General features: G+C 39.6%; 1 long non-coding RNA gene across 1 annotated transcript in view; it reads right to left on the bottom strand.

Annotated features, from left to right (window-relative positions):
- The window catches only part of LOC138154749 (uncharacterized), a 90044-nt gene that overhangs the window by 10628 nt on the left and 61510 nt on the right, over nucleotides 1–17906 (bottom strand). The window lies entirely within an intron of this gene.

Here is a 17906-nt window from a genome sequence, read left to right as displayed (position 1 = left end):
CATACCTATCCTTGAGATCTTCTACACCATAATACCATGACATCCTAAGCATCTGTACAGTACTGTTCCAACATTTCATTAGGATGTAGTGGTGGCCCTGGATTTTACAAGTTTATGTCAGCAGAGAACATGTGCTACTAAATCCTACCAAGCTGGAATGTCGCTGGCTTTGAACTCTGTTAACAGACTGTGTCTGTGTGGTCCAAGGGCCAGTCTTGTTAAGTGCACAGGGGCTTATCATCATGGGGTGGGCCACGAGGAAAAATTTTTTGGCCAAGGCTACTTTCCCATCCTCTCTAATTTAAAATTTGTCTTGGAGCAAGCTATTTCTCTGTGGTTTAGGGTATCTCTGTTCCTGGAGGAAAAGATCTAAGTTGAGGAGGTATCTACAGCCCTCTGGTAGCAGAACCTCTTTCTAATCTCTTCTCCATGGTTTTGCTCTCCCTCTCCTACTTCCTCCTACCTCCTCTCCAGAAAGATCCACCTCTCTCTTCTCCCTCTGGCTCATTCCCTTCACAGATACGACAGATAATTGAGCAATTATTAAAATGAGAAACTGCTCTTTTGTTCTCAAACTCAACTTCCTTATCCCACTGCCAAAAATGAATGGGTTTTTCTGTTATTTGTGAAGCAAATGCTGCTGACTTTTCTTAAAAATCAAAGCAAGTCAACAATTGTGAGATCCATATGCAATCAATCACCTTTCTCCTTCATATGTGCCAGGTCTAGGTCATCATTCCCCCTGCTCTAAGCTAAGCCTGCCTTCAAACCCCACCTAATGTCCCATTTCCTCCAAGAAGCCTTCTAAATACTCTGGATCAAGGGGATTTCTCCCACCTCTTCACTCCAATAATACTTAGGGTCTGTCCTGTTCATTTTGGTTCTTAATCATATGCTGCCCTGAATTCTCATTAACTTTTTGTGTTTCTACACATCATCTCCCTAAACAAACCATAAACTCCTTGAGATCAGAGAACTGGCCTTATTCTTCTTTGTATTCATGCTGAGGAGCAAAGAATGATTCATAAATAGTAGGAACTCAATAGATATTTATTGAAAATTGGTTGAATCATTCATTCCCACCAATAATGTCAAACTCTGAGTTCATCTCACATATACTTTACAACATCTGCAAATTTGATGAGCATTCCATCAATATTTTTTTTCAAATTAATGATAAAAATGTTAACCTGCTTAAGTCTAACTCCAGATCTTTTAGGCTGCTATACTGGGGACCTCTTAGCAAGTTGCCTGTTGAACCATTGATGATTACTCTGAGTCTAGTTCTTCAAACAGTTTCAAATCCATTTAATTGTATTGTCATCTAATCCACATCCTAGAATAGTATGAAATAGCGTATCAGATGCTCATTTAAAATTTAAATAAATTATATCTGCACCATGCCCCTGATCTGCCAGTTCACTAACCTGATCCTGAAAAGAAATGAGGGTAATAATATGACTTGTTCTTGATGAAGCCACACTGGCTCTTTGTTATCACAGCATCTTTTTCTAGATGTTCACCAATGATCTCTTTGATGATCTAATCTAGAATTTCTTCAGGAACCAAAGTCAAGTTTATTGGCTTATAGTTTGCAAGCTCTACTTTCTTTCCTTTAGGGCAACATTTGACTTCCACCACTCTGTTGGTTCCTCTCTTGATCTTTCAATTATCTTAGTGACTTAGCAGTCTCATCTTCCAGGTCTTTCAGTCCCCTGCAGTATAATACATCTAGGCCTCTGTGATGCATTTGGATCCTTTGGAAAATGGGCTAGATTCAAATCCACAAATTTTCAGATATCATAAAGCATGAAGTAATAGTATATTAGATGGCAGAGTCAGATGCTGTAATGCCAAGCAAAGGCAACTTCCAAGGTTCAGAATACCAGCATAGTAACTCTCCATTTTATTAAGTGACAAATCAAGGCAAAACATTCACAGAACAGAGCAAATCAGAATACAGCATTCACCAAGTGTGATTCAATAATTTCCAAGTACTACTCCACCCCTGGAAAGTACATTCATTTAGTAGATCACAAAGTTTCACTTCTCAAATGGAGAACAAGATTAGCTTCCAATCATAAACAAAGTATATTCATTTGGTCAATCACAGAGCACAAAAACAGTCAAATTTCCCACCCCTGGTTCACAACTGAATTACATTTATCATCACTTAATGCCAAGCACCTTCTCAAAAGGGGCAGTGGAGAGCAGAAAGACCATCTACCCCTCAGCTACAGCAAGGTTAAGATATCCTCACAGTATTTAATACCCAAAGAGAGGTCTTTTCTTCATCTTGACCCAAGACAAGTTCTCAGCAATCTCTGTTCCTGTTCCTGGAAATAAAAGCTTAACAAAGCCACAATATACATTGCCAATGTCCTCATCGATTCACTCTCTGCCTGCAGAATAGTCTCAGGACCCCAGGAAATATCAGCAAGACCCTCTTCCAGGATTTCTGTAAACATACAACAAGAAAAACCTTCTTCAGGGTTTCTGAAACAACAGCAAGGTTCCAGGACCTCTGCAACAATAGCACTGTCCTTCATCAGCGGATGAATCTGGCAAAACAACATCAAAACAGACAGACAAAATACTGGCATCACAGCCATGTCTCCTCAGTCCTTGGCAGCTCTGGGTGGCAGCTCTCAAAAGTCCTGTGCAGTTTCAACTGGCCCTCAGCAATCCTCTCCTCTCTCTGCCTCCATGATGCTTCCAAAAGTTCTTTTGCCTCCCTCTCTGCTTGGGCCTTTCTGTAAATCCATGGCACCAGCTCCTCTCAGTTCAGCCCTCTCTCTTCATGTCAATAAGTCCATCCCACAAGTGGGATTCACAAGCTCTGGGTTTCAACACTCAATCCGAAAACCAAGCCAATACAGGGGAATCTTTAAATTCCATTACTACTACAGATGCCAAATAGATTTCTATAGACTAGAGCACTGGGCTGAATCAAATAAGATAAAATTCAGTAGGGATAAAAGTCAAGTCTTGTGCTTGGATTTAAAAAAAATCAGCTTCATAAATAAAAGATTGGGGAGGCATATTTTGACATCAGTTTGTACAAAATAGATCTTGGGGTTTTAGTGGATAGAAAGATCAATATGAGTTAACTATGTGATATGGTAGCAAAACAAAATATACCAAAAAATCCCCACCAATGAAAATTTGGCCTACATTAAAAGAAATATAGAAGGTAAGCAAGTGGCTCAGTGGATAGAGTACTGGGCCTAGAGTCAAGAAGACATGACTCAAATCTGGCCTCAGACTCTAACTATCTAGGTGACCATGGGCAGCTTATTAAACCTCTGTTTGTCTTAATCGACTGGAGAAGGAAATGGCAAACCACTCCAGTGTCTCTGCCAAGTTCACAGGGTCACAAAGAGTCAAAACACAACTGAATATGTCTTCTGGCAATAAGCAGGTAATAGCTCTGTTCTACTCTTCTGTGATCAGACCACATTTCGAATACTATGTTCAGTTCTTGGCACTGCATTTCAGAAAGGATATTAATAAGCTGAAGAGTGTCCAGAGAAGGGTGACCAAAATGGTGAAAGATTGTGAGTCCATGCCATAAGAGAATCAGTGAAAGAAATGAAAGTTATTTAGCCTGAGAAAGAGAAGACTCAGGGAAAGACATGACAATTTTTTAGGTATTTGAAAGTCTATAATATGGAAGGGGAATTATGTTCACTCTATTTGGTCCCAAAAGGCAGAACTAGGAGATGTAAATGATGAAAATTGCAAAGCAGCAAATTTAATCTTCTCAACAATGAGAGCTTTCCAAAAACAGAATGGGCTATGCACAGTGCCTAGCACATAGTAAGTTCTTAATAAATGCTCATTGCTTGCTCTCTTGCTTGCTTGGGATACTTTAGTGGATAATGGATTACCCTTTCTTAGAGGTTTGGAAGCAGAGGTTGGATAACTACTTGGCTAGTATTATGGTACAATTCCTTTTGTGGTGTGAACTGAATTACCTAGCTACTGAAGTCTCTCCAACTTTAGAATTGTGTAATTCTTTGTTTATATCATTAAAATCTTAACTGAAGTTTCATATAGGCATAGAAGTAGCTCCAAATTCTCAAAATCTGTGCAAGGGGAACACAAGTTCTAGCCAAGCCAAGTAGTGTCTGAGAACCAGTCTGTCTGAATTAAGAGGGGTTCATCACCAATTTAGTTTCAAGGGGATGAAATTTTTGGCTACAGTAACCCTGGCAGATCATTTATTAATTAATAGAGGGGTTGAAAACTATTTAAATGGAGGGGGTATCTATACCCACAAAAGTATAACTCTATAAAGTATCACAGTGTATCATCTTGGTGTGTATATTGTTCTGTTTCTAATTTTTCATTTGATATAATTCTTTTTGTATCCTTTATGTAGTATCTCAAACAACATGCAGGTCCCTAGGAGCCATTTGAGTCCCTCATTTATTCAATGCCACTGCTTAAAAGTCCCTATCTTCCAATAAATCTTTTCAGCCTAGCCAGAACATCACATATTGTAGTGAATGAATGAATGAGTAAAGCATTTATTAAGTGCCAACTATGTGCAAAGCACTATGCTAAGCCTCACAGATACAATTAGAAAAGTAAACCAGTCCCTATGCTACATGAGTTCACCAATATGGGAGACAACACATAAGGAAGATTCAGCTTCAAGTCAGATAGAAAAATCCCATGGTAACAGCAGCAAAGATGTTAACATCCTTACCTAATGTCATTTCCACTGATAAAATCCTGTCACTTTCTGACGTTGAACCATTTGACAATGCTAAGAACTTTGGTGGAAAGAGCTTTCTTTTCTGATTTTTCAGTATCTGCAGTTGTAGCACCTAGAGAAGCAGCTGTCAGGCTGTTTCCAATAGTGTTACTTCCCAGGCTAATAGCTGCTGACACTGGGCCAGAGGCATCTCCATTCCCAAGCCTCTTGGGTTCATGTCCTGGGTTGTCTCCATTAGGATCTGAAGGGAGATGGTGGCCAATAGGGTGTCAGTGGCTTGACCTGCCAATCTCATGATGTCTCCTGCTCTCTCCTAAAGCATCTTTCTGCTTATAATAGGCTGGTTTACCTGCCCCATGAGTAGCAGCTGGTGGAGATGACTGATCCCTTCTCTGTGGGGGAACATGTGAATCTAGGCAAGAGTCAGGTGAATCCAGGAAAGAGCAGTCAGTCTGCGGAAGAGGAGCCCATGGAGTTTGGAAGTCAGTCTTTAGATGAAAGAGGACTTTACTTGGATATTCTGTATTAACTGATGAGATTTGTAACTTACTAGGAACTCAGGGTGGATGGTGTTTGTACTTTCTGCTACCCCTTAAGGAAGATTGGCTTAATAATGATTGGAAGTCAACCTCAAGTCAAGATGAAAGAGGACTTTACTTGGACACTCTGTACTGACTGAGGAGATTGTGACCTATTATGACTTAGGGGTGGATGGTGTTGGCATTTTCTGCTATCCCTTAAAGATGACTATAAAATATACTGAATGATATGTTTTGCTTAAGACTATGTGGCCACCTTAATAATAAGTTATGTTATGCTGTTGTGAATGTTATGCTTCAGTTTCTTGAATGTTATGCTTTAGTTTATTGCTGAATAAATAGAGAGTTCACTATACTATGCAATTAGATACTTAAAGTTATTCACAGCAGCAGTTCTCAGGAGAACTGCTCATGATTGGCTTTACAAGGACTTTATGACAACAGAATGCAAGGTCATTTAACAAGGAATACAGAAAATATCAGACACTCTCACCACCGATTTCTCCAAAGTAACCTCTTCTTGCTCTCCAGTCCTGGAAAGGTAAGAATCCATCTTTTCTAGGCCTTTATGTTCTCTTGTCAGCATAGGTCTGCAAACTATGGAATAGACAAGGTAGAAGGTAGAAGGACTTGCCCATCAGATGGATGTTAGAATCTCAATGACTGGAAGGTATTGTGTCTTGGCACAGGATCTCTGTCACATTTTAGAGAACCTTGTTACTTCCTCTTCAGACCTAACAAGGGAACATCTCCTACCACTGCTTACTTCTGCCAGGGGTGTTGGCATCCTATGAGTCAGATGCTGCTGAGGAAAAATGCCTAGTTCTATAATGAAACAGGTTCACCAGCCCCTGCTGTTCTTCTCTCTCTCTCTCTCTCTCTCTCTCTCTCTCTCTCTCTCTCTCTCTTTCTCTCTCTCTCTCTCATTTTCCCCTCTCAAGTCCATTTCTTATTCATAATCTCATAAATTTAGAATTGGTATGGACCTCAGCAATCACCTACTTCAACCCCCAACCCTTTACAAATGAGGAAACTAAGGTCAGAAAAGTTAAGGGATGCTATTAGTCTGGAAGTCATCATCCAGTGGAACAATTTATGTCAGCAATTCACAGATAAGCTTGAATTTGATGACCTTATGCCTAAGGCCATATGGGTAATGAATAGCATCACTAAGATTTGAACCAAAGTCCTCTGGTGCCATACCCATATATATTTTTTTCCCTGTGTCACACTGCTTTTATTTTTTCTTACAAAAGATCATCTCCAGTCCATATACACTTCTTGTGCTGAGTACTCACCACCTGGCATCTGATACCATTGCACTCTGCTGAGCCCAGCACATGAACACTTCCCCATTTGTACCCCTATTTGAAATTTTTATGGTGAAATAATATTCCATTATGTTAATATTTTGTTGTACGTAACCTGAAAATATTTGTATTTGTTCCCAGAACTGTAGTGATGTTAATTTCTGAGTTAAAGGACTACTTCATGGTAGAGGTTTTTTAACTTTAATATAATGAGATTTAAAATAAACAATGGTACTATTCTTTTCACTCTGCTCCTGTCACTTTCATAGTACCCTGTCCTTACAATTCTCTGACATAGCAAACACATAACACATATATAACCCAAGAGTAACAGAATTAGGTGAAGCCAAAACCATAATGAGCAGCTACTCATCTTTGCTAAACCCCAAACCAAATATAATTTTTTTTATTGAACCACAAACTGTAGGTTTTAGAGGATAAGCAATTAAAAAAAATTCTTAAATGCCTAAATGAGCCTATTTGAAATATAACCAGATCTGTATGTTTTATAAAACTACTGACCTTAACCAAACTGAGGGTATGAGGATTTTATACTCCCTAAATATTTGGAATCCTAGAATCTCAAAGCTGGAAAGGACCTTCAAAATGTTATCTGAACCTACTTTCAGATGCATGAATCTGCTCTACAGCATTCCCCAAAAGTGGCCATCCAACCACTTTAAGTACTCCAACTGATAGGGGAACTCATCTTCCTCAAATAAACCCAATATGTTTTTGGAAAGCTCTCATTGTCACTCAGTTATATCGAACTAAAACCAGTTTCCCCATAACTTCTCTACACCAGTTCTGGTTCTTCCCTGTGGAACTCAGTAGACTGTCTAATTTCAAATGAAAAGCCTTCAAATATTTAAAGACAGCTACCCTGTCCAATCTCACTCCCACCCACACCTCCAAGGCTCTTCTCCAGGCTAAACATCTTCCATTCTTTCACTTGTTCCTCATAAAATGATCCTACCTTCCCTCACCATGCTAGTCACTTTCCTCTTATAGTATTTTATGCTGTCCATGTCCCTCCTAGAATCATGTGATCTTAACAGGGTACAATTTGACTATTACTTCCCTTGTTCTTCATCCCCTCCATTAGCTTTGTCAATCTCAACCTACTTCAATCCCTTTCCTTCTCCAATATCCAGTCTAGTCTACCATTTTAGCTCCTATATTCACTTTCCTTCATCTACTAAACTAACCAGTGGTCTTTGACTAATGGAGCACCAGAACAAAAAAGGGTGCTTATTGATGATAGCTTTTGCTTAGTCTGTTGCTAAATATCTAAGCTCCTTGAGGGCAGAAATTATGGTTTATTTTTCTTTATCTCTCCCTGAGTACTTAGAAGAGAGCTAAACACATAGTAAGCACCAAATAAATATTTTTGAATGAATAATGAGTGGATAGATGGATGAGTGAATAATTAGCTTATTTACTAATTAAATATCACATTTTCCTTTTGTCTTTGTTATTAGAAGGTAATGTTGCTAAAAGTTAGGACTATCTGTGTCTCTGTGGATGACTTAAAAGAACTAAGAGTAATAGCATGGCATAATAAAAGGAGAGGGAAGAATGAAATAATAAATAGAGACAGTCATAATTAGGAAGACCTAGGTTCAAGTTCTCCTTTTGACTCATAGAAATTGTAACTAGAGACAATGAATTTAACTACTTATTGATCTCAGGTAACAATTTAAGACTATGGATTTTCTATATTGGGAATACAGAATACTTAAAACATTAAGCCACTACTGAACAGGACAGGTCAGGGTAAATTATATATAGGTTCCTTTTGAGAATAATGTGCAACTGATGGGGTACAGGCTCCAGGAATCCCCTTGAATCTTCCCACTAGATAAGGCATTTTGCCTGAGGCCATAAGCCTTTCATTATAGCTAGGCCCAAATCTCTGTTACTCTTAACCTAGCCTAGCCCTCCATTGTCCAGCCGCTTCCCACCAATGATTCTATCAAAATATCTAAACCTAAATCTGTTACCCTTAAACTAGCCTAGCCCTCCATTTTCTATCATTTTCAGGTAGCCTTCAGCTATTTCCCACCCTTAATCCCATTCCTGGAGTCTGACCTCAGTTCCTCAAGATCCTCCTTAGACTCCTCCTCAAGACCCCTTCCGCCAAACCCCTCCTCTAGACCACCCACAGTCTTTTTGTATATAAGATTCATCTTGTCTCCATGAAGGTGCTGAGATTCAATCTAGTTCAGACTTAGTCTGTGTCAGATTGTTCTGACCCTCTTGTCCAACAGAAATACTTAGGCTCCTTAAGAGTCTACCCATTATGGCAAATCTTTAATAAACTTTGTTTTACTTTGACTGAGAGAAGGCTTGAATTGAATTCATTTGGCAGGAGCCCGCATGTTGGTATTTTGGGGTCTTGAGCACCCCTAAACCCCAAACCTTAACATAACCAGGTGGAACTCATGGAAATCAACTATGGGCATTTATTCTATTATCTTTAAGATTTCTCTGTAAGAGAACTTTATTGATTCTCCTAGTAATAAAACAGAAAGAGCAGAGGGTTTGAACTCAAAAGATTTGGGTTCAGATATTGGCTCTGCTCACTACCATGGTCAAATCACTTCCCTTCTCTTTTTTTCCAGTTTTCTCATCTGTAAAATGCTAGATGTGATGTGGATGAGCAAAACTGGATGTCTCAAATCCCTTCCAGTTCACTAATTCATACTGAGACCATCTATAAGGAACCTTTCCTGATACTGTCAGCTGCTCCTTACCAAAGCTATTCATTTTGTCTTAATTAAATTATATTTATATATAAATTTAAAAAATAATTCATACTTATTGACAGATATCATTGCGAAGGGATGAGTTGAGTGGCCCAAGCACACAAACCTTATTCTGTCTGCCCTCTGTGATAGTAATGGAATGTGGAGATTCCCCTGTATTGGGCTTGGTTTTCAAATTGATTGTATTAAAACCCAGAGCTTGTTAATCCCACCTGTGGGATGGACTTTTTGATGTGAAAAGAAAGTCCTGAACTGGGAGGAGCTGGTGATGTAGATTTGGAGAGACACTAGAGAGAGGCGGAAGATCTTTTTGGAAGCAGCACCTCGTGGAGGGAGAGAGAGACTAAGAGAATTGCTGGTGGCCGCTTTGAATTGCCCTGGACTTTTGAGACCTGCCCCCTGAGCTGCCAAGGACTGAGGAGACATGGCTGTTTTGCTGGTACTTTGTCTGTCTGTTTTGATGTTATTTTGCCAGATTTGTCCACTGGTGAAAGACTGTCCTTTTGTTGAAGAAGTCCTGGAACCTGGCTGTTCGCTAAGAAGCCCTGAGACTGTCCTGCAGACAGAGAGTGAATACTGTCCACTGGTGAGGGACAGTACTGTTGTTGCAGGGGTCTGGAGACTGTCCTGCAGACAGAGTGAATACTGTCCACTGGTGAAGGACAGTGCTGTTGTTGCAGGGGTCTGGGAGCCTTTCTGTTGGTACAGAAGCCCTGAAGAAGGATTTTCTTGTTGTATGTTTACAGAAATCCTGGGAGAGGGCTTTGCTAATGTGTTCAGGGGTTCTAGGACTGTTCTACAGACAGAGGATGAATTCATGAAGGGACTGGCAATGTATCTTGTGGCCTTGCTAAGCCTTGTCTCCCCAGGAACTAAGATTGCTGAGAACTTGCCTCCTGTCAAGATGAAGAAAAAACCTCCATTTGGGTATTAAGTGCTGTGTTTAAACTTGATGTAACTCTGGGGTAGATTCAATTGTGATCCAGGGGTGGGGAACTTTTGACCTTATGTTTGGAAACTAATCTACATTTGAGAAGAGGGGCTTTGTGGTGGACTTAATTAAGGTATAGCCTAGGGATGGAGTAGTATTTAGAACAGGGACTTTGTAATTGATTGAATGATTGGAAGATCCTGGGGTGGGGTAGTACTTGGAGATTATTTAATCACACTCAGTAAATGCTGTATTTTGAATGATGTCATGTTTTAATCTTCTCTGTTCTTGGTTTGTCACTGAATAAAATAGAGAGCACCTATGCTGGTATTTTGAACCTGGGAAGTTGCCTTCTTTTGGCATTACATTACACCCTCCTAGACAGGAATAGAAAAGAATCCTCTCAGGCCTCACTTATCTTTGGGTGGGGGGCAGGAAGGAGTGATTAGAGTAAGACTTTTCATTCATGGTCCCTACTCCCTACCCCTCTCCTCTGACTTAATCATCTATGCCCTGTTAGGACAATTAGCTCCCCTTTTAGCCTGAGGATGATACAAAGTTTCTCAAGTCCACTTGGTCCCTTTCTCTCCTAATTTATGGAGCTCATATCAGATGAAAATTTATGGACACAATTGTAATAGCTCATAGCCCCCAGTTAGGAAAACTCCTGCATTTAAAGAGAAATTTGTTTCTCTGCTTTATGTTAAATTTTCTGCATTTCTAAGTTTCCCACTTTCCTTTTCTCAGCATGAACTAAGTATACAATACCAGGCTTCATAAATGACCCTGTGCCTTTATATATGAAGCAAAATCAGGATACAGAAAATACTTAAATAAAAGAAGAAAACATAAATAACATTACCTGGTACTGAACAGGAAAAGGGAGGGCAAGTTGGTAAAAAACTAGACCTTTTAGAATTCCTATAGGTCATTAAAGAGGTTATGAAACTGGAAGGTTCAGTCCAAATTTTGTTCCAAGATCCCTGTAAATACCCAATAGCCCACATTAATTTCTCCCTCCTTTCCAAGGGCTCAGCTCTCCTTTACTTCTCATTAAATTCTCACATTGTCCCTGTGCCACAGGTTTTCTTCTTAAGTCCCAACAGAGCTTAAATCATACCCCCTAACCCCAATTGCTGCTACTGCCCAGCTCCTGTAGTCCCTGCTTCTTCCTCTTAGTCTGTTTTCTCAAAGATTATATGAGTTTTTTCCAAAACTCTTGGGCAATTTATATCTTCTGGCTCAAAGAGCATAATAGTCTAGATATCTTTTAAAGGTGAGGTAAAATGTTGGTCCTTCTGAAATATGTCTCAGTCAGTTCCCACACATCCATTAAATATAGCTTCTGTGTATGCTTCTGTATGTACATTTGCCTCTTCTATTAGAAGCAAGTCTTTGAGGGCAATAACTGTCTCATTCTTGTCTTTGGTCTCCAACGCTTGCTTAATATAGCACATGGGAGGCATTTAATCAATGTTTGTTGATTGATCAATTGTTTATCCAAGTACAGAAGAAGAAGACAGGAAGGCAACAACAGATTGAAAACCTCTGATCACTAGTTTTCAGATAATGATTTCTGTTAAGATAGTAAAGAAATTCAAATAAACAGTCCTGTGCAAAGATATAACTTTAAATTCAAGGCCCCCAAGCAAAAATTTCAGAAAGAACCTCTTATCTCTTTGTTTATTGCCAAATAAACAGCCTTCCCTTCCATCTGAGGAGGGGCTTCTCCTGTGGGGGCCCCAGTCATTTGAGTTGCTTGGATAGCATTTATGCTTTTATGAGTTCCTAACTAGCGTGAGACTGGACAAAGCATGGACAATATCTGTACTTCAGAATACCCCAGGCTACAGAGATGAAACACAATTATATACATACAAGTCTGTCTTGGAAGCCAAAGATAATTAAGTTTATGCTTTTTAATGCTACAATATTTCAACCTCAAACATTTCTGCTGTTCTCCTTCAGGCACTCCTACAATTCAGTAACTAAAGGGAAGAATTTTACTAAAATATCTTTCTCTTCCATCAATAAATCTTTCTTGCAAAGACTTAAGCCAACATGAAAGTGACTCTCAAAGGCCATGACAGTTAAACACCAAGTACTTTGTACTTGAAGACAAGAACTATATTCCATTTTGTCTATATATCTCCAGAGTCCAAAATAAAACCTTGCATATAGTATGTATTTAATAAACAAATATCATATATTTAGATCTGGAAAAGGAGCTATCTGGTCCAAATCCCTCATGATGAGGAAACTAAAGCCTAGAGAGATTAAATGAGCCCAAGCTCATTTACAGGCAGTAAATGATGTAGGCAAGATTGGATGTCTTCTGACTCCAATCCAGGGCTCTTTCCATTGTACCATCCTACCTCTCTTTTTCCATCAGATTGGATGAGATTGAGTTGAATTGGAATGGAATGCCTGATGATGTAAAAATATTGTCATTACCGGGAAGAAATGGGGCAATAATGACATTTGAACGCTCCATTTGAAGGGTCATCAGAAGAAATTGGAGGGTGTGGCCAGGTACAAAGAAATGGCAAAAACCACAGAGATCAAGTGTATAAGGAAAGTAGAGATCATTCTTTTTCTACTTTAATAGCCTCTTAACTTACTCAATAACAAATTCATTCTGCCTGACCCATTAACTATGGAAAATAATTGGCTACCTTTTGACATTGTTGTTGTGATGCTAAGTTCTAACTCTTTTGCAGCTTCAGTTACTACCCCCATCCCTCCTCCCTTTCCCATCCTCTTCACTTCCCATGACTCATCTACCTATTTCTTGATCTTAGCTTATTTGCACCCAAACTGACTCCTATCTAAACAGGAACTTCTCAACTACACCACTTTTCTTCATACCCCCAAAGTGGGGGAGATTCAGTCAGCACCATGATCTCTATATAGTAATATCCTTTGACAACCCCAGCTCCAGTTTTTTCCCAGAAGAACAGTATAGCGTGCTTCTACCAAGGCATTGAGTGTATAGGTCCAACAACAGACTATATTTACACAATGGTTGTAACCAGGGGAAATCTCCCTCCATGCCCTCTGCTAGAGCACACCAGATGAAGTTAACCTAGAGCTGGGCCATTTCCAGTGTTACATAATCAACAATGGCCTGACCCAGAGCCATTACATACATTGGTCAGTCCTTTAGCTTAAGCTCCAAGAGTCTTCCATTGAAATGCAAATAGGTTAACTAGATGAGGTTAAACATTTTCTACACTTGTCAACCAGTCACCTAGCAAGGTCCTAGGATGGATAGGACATAGGAAAAATCTGTTTTGGTGTGGAGGCAGGGAAGAAAGGGAGAACAGTTAGTCTAGGTAGGCTATTGTAGGAGACCAAGGCAACTAAAGAAGAACCTGAAGGCACTGGCACCTGGAGAAGGAGGGACACGCAGAAGGACCCAAGAGGGTACCCAAGAAACCCTTCATCTATTTACTTATTTTTGCCCAGGGCAAATGTTGCCCTTCACTGTTACTGTTATTACTCATGAGAAAACAGAACCATAGATTGGCTCTTCTCTCATCACAGGTCCCCCTCTTCTTTCTTAAAGGAATTACTAGAAAAGGGCAAAGAGACACCATAGTGTACAGATGATGAGATCCAGAGAAGATGCAATGAAATGAAGTCTGCCCTTAATGGAGTAAGAGTGTTGCCAAGGGACAAGCATAGCCCCGGAGCAGTGAAGTAGAAGGTCAGATTGACCAATGGGTCACAAGACAGCCAGTGGAGCAGTGGTCAGAGCACTGGGTCTGCAGTCAGGAAGACCTGTTTTCACATTTAACCTTCATACTTACTAGCTGTGTGACCTCAACTAATTTCAGTTTGTCTCAGTTTCTTCACCTATAAAATGAGGATAATAATAATACCTACCACCCAAGGTTGCTGTGAGGACCAAATGAGATAATAATTGTAACATGCTAAGAATAATTAGCATGGTGCTTGGTGCATAATAAGCGCTGTATAAATGTTTGCTATTATTATTAATTAATCTTTACTACAGAATGTTCTATTTTCCTATAGCATTTTTATTCCTACCTGTATGACACTAGGCAAATCACTTAAGCTCTTTAAGTCTCAGCTTAGACTATATGATCATTAAAGTCCCCAAATCCTATGATCCTATGTATATATGCATATATGGATATATGTGTGTATATATACATATACATACATACCCTCAAATGCATAAATGCATGTATTTAATGTGTTTTATTTCACATATATAAATGCATATATGTTGGTCTCATTCACAAATTACTTTGTATAGATCTTGTCTTTTCAAATAAACAAAAAATTGTTTTGGTATAGTAGAGAAATTATTCTACACTTCTCATTTTATACCTGATAACGCCTAGCCCTATGCTAGCCATGCAAGAAAAATGTGTAATTTGTCTGGTTGATTGGTGACATAGATCCAGAATATTTTTCCCCCAATATGGCATCACAGAAATGAGAAACATGACTCAGTCACCTGTGTAACTTGAAACCAGTCATGTGCTTCTCTAAATATTAATATACTCATCTATAAAATAAGATATTTGGACTAGATGATCCCAAAGTTCATGCCTATGATTTTGTGATTCAACAGGAAAAGGTGGCCAGAGAATTGCCTCTCTCAGCAAGTGCTGGGTTGATGTTCTCAATGAGTTTCTTCCAACACCAAAACAGATTGGTTACATGGTGGAGCCTAAGCAATATGGGAGAGAGAGCACTTGGTCTGCAGTTAGAAGACCTTTAATTCTGAAGACCTTCAATCTCTGTCTAGCAAGATACTTCTCTGTCAATAATCTCATCTCTAAAATGAGAGTTGTATTCAATAATCTTCATGTTCCCTTTTGCCTCTAAATTCTATGTTCCTACTTCCCTGTATCTGTGGTAACCTAGAGAGAGTTCTTAGTGTGATAACTTTTGCTCTAAGAGAATTACCCACTATGTTCCATGTCCACAGGTAATTCTACACAGAAAGGCAAGACAGCTTTTCAGTTCTCTCCCCAGGAAAATGCAAAAGTATTAAAAAAAAGTCAACTGGACCTGTGTTTAAATCTCAATGTCACTTTTTATCATTACTTCCAGGACCTAGGAACCCCCAGTTTCCTGGAGCAAAAAGTTATACTTTGGGGCTGTTCTAATGCTGAGGAAGCATTTCCTTATGTAATAGCTAGCATTAATAAAACACACAAATGTTCAGTTGTATCTGACTCTTGGTGACCACATTTGGGGTTTTCTTGGCAAATATACTGGAGTGGTTTGCCATTTCCTTCTCCAGCTCATTTCATAGATGAGGAACTGAGGCAAACAGCAGTGTTAAGTGATTTGCTCAGGGTCACACAACTAATAAGTGTCTGAGGCCAGATTTAAACTCATGAAGATGAGTCTTCCTGATTTCAAATCCAGTACTTTATACACTGAGCCCATCTAGCTGCCTATAAAACACACAAATAAGTGTTTCTTAAGGTTTACAAAACACTTTACAAATATTATCTCATCTTATTCTCACAACAACTCTATGTAGTAGGTGGCTATTATTATCTCCATTTTACAGATGAGAAAACTGAGGTGAACAGAAGTTAAGTGACTTATCCAAGGTCACATAGCTAGTATGAGTCTGAGGCAGGACTTGAATTCAGGTCTTCCTGTTTCCAGGTCCAGTATTCTGAACTAAATTTCATCAAACATAAATACTCTTTCTACAAATTCCACCCTCTTATGATGATGGTAGTTAGATTAAATGAAGATAGTACGATTGATGGAATAACCCCTGGAAAGAATTCTCTGCCACATCCTCTGGACCAAGTCCCAGCTTCAAAGGACACATCAACATCTGTCTTCTTCCAATTAGCACTATGATTTATGCCATGAAGTCTTAAGCCTAATGCTTTCCCTTTGAGATATATTCTCTGTCACGGGGGGACAGTGTGGAATAGTGGGTAGGGCACTAAATTTGAAGTTAGCAGGGTTCAAATCCTGACCTGGACATTTACTAGCATGTGACCCTGGACAAGTGCTTTCATAGGCTTATGATGAGAGGGTGGGAGTTGATTGCTTCTAAGGTCCCTTCTTGTTCTAAATCCATAACTCTATGAGCTCCTGATGGAAGTCTGAGACAATATAGAGTCAACCAAGGATAAGGAGCATGGGACTTGGAAGTTTGTCCCCTCCTTTGCTTTTAAGGAAGTTAGAGAGGATTGGAAAATTTCACTGAGTCCAAGGCCCTTTCTCACAATGTTATTTGAGTTTCCCAAAGCGAAAAGGCATCTCATTCTCTAGTTATCCACATGCTTACTTAAAACTAGCCTAATTGGTATGAATTCAGAGGTCCTTTTCCCACAATATCTCCAATATTGCCTTGTATCAGGGACTAAAATCTCTTCCCTTCATTAAAATCATTCTTTTGGGCTGACATTGTCTCCAAAAGGCCCAGCAAAAATTACCTAGGGGAAGTAACTTATGTTAAATGTTAACTTATTACAGTCAACTTTATTAGTTCCCTAGGAAAGAATAAAATCTTGAGGAAATAGAATCTATAATAGATATGTTTTAATTGGTATCAGAAGAGAAGGAAAGGTCTAGAGTATGGGATCCTATCTAAAAAAAGAAGTAAGGACTTAGGGACTTAGCCTCACCTTCTTACGGTCTGGGTCCTCCAAAATCTCCATTTTAAGGAGGAGACTCAGTTCAAAGAGGTCTTTATTCCTCTCCAGGCTGTGCTGCTGACTGCTCTTTACATGACTGTTCCATGTTCCCTTCAGTGGATATATTCCCTCTTCCCCTTCCCACCCTGCTGTTAGTTTCCTTTTATGTGTGGTCTTCCTCCATTAAAATGTATGCCCCTTGATGGCAGGGACTATCTTTCTTTTTGTATTTTCTTTCTATATTTGTATTGCTTAGCACAGTACCTGGTATATTACAGAAGTTTGTTGACTGACAGGAAGGTACCTGCAGCATCATAAGGGAAATGGAAGGGGTGGATACCAAAAAAGCAAGGGAAGATATACAGAGATAAGTGTGTTTCTACTCTCCTGGAGTGATTTAGAACATACCAAAACTAGATATAGCCCTTAGGATCTCAACAGCCCAATGATTTCCTCCCACACCATGCAAGGGAGAGAGAATGTAGATGGCTCTACCATTTCACTTAAAGCCCCTCAGAAGGAGTTATGACTGTTATGGTTATGGGATTTAAAGACCTTCCATGCCCCTTAAATTTGCTGACATAGCAGAAAGGGGTGGGGCAAGAGGAAGCGGGAGCCAAGCTGCAGTGTGTGCTGGGACTGGAAGCCTAGCGGCAGCGGTGGCAGCAGCATGGTGGTGGGGGTGACTTGAACTCCTTCCTTTTTTGAGCCATCCAGAACTTCTGCTAAGGACTCCTCCTGAGGACTTCCAGGGACGGGAAATGCAGGGGAGCCAGAGCTGCTGGGAGCATGCTTCCTGGACCCTAAGCAGTAGCTGTGAGTGGGGAGAGGACCTTTGCCTAAGGTAGCCTGTTCTGTTTTGAAAGCTTGAGAATGTGGGTGTTTACTACATTAACTATGTGTGCCAACTTCATAACTACTGTGGTGGCTTTGACTTTCTGGTTTGGGGACTCAGTTTTCTGGTATTTGAATAAATGTTCTAGCT

This window comes from Petaurus breviceps, unplaced genomic scaffold (assembly GCF_028583685.1).
Source record: "Petaurus breviceps papuanus isolate PSGF00001 unplaced genomic scaffold, PetGlider_PUasm1.0 91133, whole genome shotgun sequence".
Classification (NCBI taxonomy): domain Eukaryota; kingdom Metazoa; phylum Chordata; class Mammalia; order Diprotodontia; family Petauridae; genus Petaurus; species Petaurus breviceps.
This window is presented reverse-complemented; position numbering and strand designations above follow the sequence as displayed.